The sequence below is a fragment of the Notamacropus eugenii genome, chromosome 1 (genome assembly GCF_028372415.1).
Source record: "Notamacropus eugenii isolate mMacEug1 chromosome 1, mMacEug1.pri_v2, whole genome shotgun sequence".
Taxonomy (NCBI): domain Eukaryota; kingdom Metazoa; phylum Chordata; class Mammalia; order Diprotodontia; family Macropodidae; genus Notamacropus; species Notamacropus eugenii.
The window spans coordinates 539,715,649-539,719,609 of NC_092872.1; positions in this window are offsets into that span (position 1 = coordinate 539,715,649).

Genomic DNA, 3,961 nt, shown 5'->3' on the forward strand with positions numbered 1-3,961 from the left:
CTAGAAAAGGTGCCCTAAACACTGTCTGCTTACCCAATCCTGGTCTGAATACCACGGCAGGCAGGGAATCCCACTATGTGGTCAAAACACACACACGCACACACACACACACACACACACACACACAAAATGTACAAAATATACAAAAACATCTGCAAAGATGATTCCATTGACCATCTGACATGGAACATGCACACACTAAAATTCACACTAAAATTCCAGTAGAACTGAAAGAAGAACTGCTCTTGTTGCAAGAGTACTCAACAGGTATTGCATCCAAATAGCAATCCTGAGTGAAACAAGGTTGGCCAATGAAGGCCAGCTTACTGAAGTTGGAGCTGGATATACCTTTTTCTGGAGTGGCCTCAATGAAGGGGAACACTGTAAAGCTGGTGTGGGTTTTGCAATCAACATTAATCTAGTCAGCAAGCTGGTATGCCTGCCAAAACGAGTGAATGACAGGCTCATGACAATGTGATTGCCACTCTCAGGAAAAGGCCATGCCACCATCATCATTGTCTATGCTCCTATCGTGACAAACCCTGATGAAGTCAAAGAAAAATTTTATGAAGACGTAGAGACACTTATCATCAATGTGCCAAAAGAGGACAAGCTTATCATACTGGGTGACTTTAATGCTAGAGTAGGCTCAGACTACCACACTTGGCAGGGAGTCCTAGGGAAGAATGGTGTTGGAAACAGCAACAGCAATAGGCATTTACCTGTGCATCACAAGACTTTCCCTCCACCAACACTGCCTTCTGTTTACCTAAATGCAATAAAACTGCATGGATACACCCTCACAGCAAACATTGGCATCTAATAGACTATGTGATTGTAAGGAGAAGAGACAGACAAGATGTGAGGGGAAAAGGCAATGTGTGGTGCAGAGTGCTGGAATGATCTTAGACTTATCCTTTCCAAGCTAAATATTTGCATTCATCAAAAGTGCTACCCCCAAGGCAAAATGGTTATCATTAATGAATTAATGTCAACAAAATAGAGCTCTTCTCTGAGCCTGAACAGTTTGTTGCTACCTGGAGGGAAAGCGGAGCCAACACACTGTTGGCAACAGTGGAGCAGAAAAGGAGTGGGCAGCTCTCAGAGATTTGGTGTACAGCACTGCATTTGCTCATCTGTGTCAGAACACTTGCAAACATCAAGACTGGTTTGATGAAAATGATGGGAAAATTCAGAAGCTTCCAGACAAAAAACAAGTACTCCACAGAATATATCAGCAGGATAGTTCATCCATCTCTAAGAAGGCAGCATTGAACCCCATCTAAAGCAAAGTACAGGCAAAGTTTAGAGAGATGCAGGATTCCTGGCTCAGTAAGAGGGCAGATGAAATTTAGTTTTATGCTGACAGTAACAATCCAAAGTACTTTTATGATTCTTTGAAAGTTATTTATGGACCAAAAACCCGTGGTTCATCACAACTATTCAGTGCTGACAGAACCACATTGATTTGTGATAAGGACCTTATCCTAGAGAGATGGGCTGAACATTTCCATATTGTTCTCAACAGATCATCATCTATCAGTGCTGAGGCCAGTGATCGTTTATCTCAGGTTGAAATCAATCCCTCTTTAGCTGAACTTCCAACTAAGGAACAGGTTTTGAGGGCCATTAAGCTGCTTTCATATGACAAAGCACCTGGTGTTGATTCTAGTCCACCTGAGATTTACAAGGTAAGGGGACTATTGTTTATACAAAAGCTGACTGAAATTTTCCAGGTTATATGGCAAGAGGAAGTTATCCTCCAGGAGGTCAAGGATGCCTCCTTTGTCCATTTTTATAAGGGTAAATGGAATAGATTATCCTGTGACAATCACAGGGGAATCTCTCTCTTAGTCATTGCTGGCAAAGTTCTTGCTAGGGTCCTTCTTAATAGGTTGATCCTTCATGTGGAAGATGGTCTTATACCTGAGAGCCAGTGAGGCTTCAGAAAGGGCCTAGGAACAGTCGAAATGGTGTTTGCTGCCCAACAACTCCAGAAGAAATGCCAGGAGCAGAAAAAAAGTCGGTACACAATGTTTGTAGAACTGATCAAGGCTTTTGACACTGTTAGTCATGAAAGCTTATGGAAAATTATGTCAAAATTTGGTTGCCCAGAGAAGTTCATCAATACTGTTCATCAATTTCACAATGGCATGTCTGCCTGGGTTCTGGATAATGGATGATACTCTTGTGACTTCTCAGTCATCAGCGGAGTGAAACAGGGCTGTGTGCTTGCTCCTGTGCTTTTTAGCAAGATGTTTTCAGCTATGTTGACAAATACTTTCAATGAGAATGAACATGGCATCAAAGTCAACTATAGTACTGATAGCAAGTTCTTCAATTTGGAAAGGCTACAATTTGGTGTATGATTTTCTGTTTGCAGATGATTGTCCACTCAATGCAGCCTCTGAAGCTGAGATGCAACAAAGTATGGATCAATTCTCTGCTTCCTGTGCTTATTTTGGCCTAATAATTAACACCAACAAACATGCAGGTCTTCTATAAGCCACCACCACCACATCATCCATACGTGGAACCATCGGTTACAATAAATTGAGAAGTTTTGAAAGCTGTGGATAAATCCACTTACCTTGGTAGTGTACTTTCCAGGAATGTACACATTGACAATGAGGTTGATGCATGCACTGCCAGAGCTAGCTCAGTGTTTAGAAGGCTCAGAAGAAATTTTTGGGAGAGAAGAGGTATTAGACTGACTGAAGGCCTACAGAGCCATTGTGCTGACTTCATTGCTACATGCTTGTGAAACACGGACAGTCTACCAGCGCCATGAGAAGAAACTGAATCGCTTCCATTTGAATTGTTTTAGGAAGATTCTGAGTATCACCTGGCATGATAAGGTACCAGACATTGAAGTCCTTGCTCGAACTGAACTGCCAAGTATTCAAACTATTCTTCAGAGAGGGCAACCCAGCTTGTGGTAGAGCATTCCGAGCTCATATCTGATTAGCCACAGTCAGACACACTGAAATTTCACTTTATCTTGGTGATGTCATTTTGGTCCTCTTGGAAGAGAAAGGACAACAACCAACCTCAAAAGGGTGTTGTGAGGTTCCAATGTATTATGGAATACAAAATAGTTTGAGAAACACTAAATGCTGTTAAAATATCAATCTTTATTGTTATTCATTATGATCAGTTTGATTTTTAATATAGATTTTAATATAGTTCAGATAGTTAATATAGTTCAGAAAGCTGTTGTCCTGCTATTGAACTTTTTAATTTAATGTTTTGGAGCTTATTTTCTACGTGAATAAAATAACTGTGTTTGTTTGTACTACTACTTGAATCCAGAAAAATTGTGAAATATTGTGTTCTTCTTGATCAGACAGTATGGTGGATGGAAAATTTTCATTTACGTCAAACAGATTATCAATTTTCAACAAATTTTAATTACTGTAAAACACAATTTTAAAATTACATTGAATATAATTTCTTTCAAGATTCTGAAGGTATTTCTTGTCATAATCTTTATCTTGCTATAAGCAACAAATAGCAATTGGTATTACATTGGAATGACATATGCATTTGATAAGATAGGCCCTCCAGGATGTATAGCAATGTGCCTGCATAGAAAGTGTCAAGTGCTAATTATGGAGTAATTGGAACTCTTCTCATTTCATCATGGTCTGAGATGGTGTTTCTCTTTCTCTTTTGAATTCCTCAAACTCTATGACAAGAACATCTTTGCTTTATTTTTTCAATTTATATATAATTTATAAATATTCCAATCATGTAAGTATGTAAGTATATGCTACATAATTGTTAATACATCATAGATAAACATGAATATTTATTGAGTATATCAGGCTTAAAATATTCCAAAATATTTCGCATTTTCTCCTTTGAGATTCACAACACTGTCAGGTAGTACCAGAGGTCTTATTACTTACATTATGCATATGTGAAAACTGAGACACAAAAGGTTAAACAATGTGTTCAT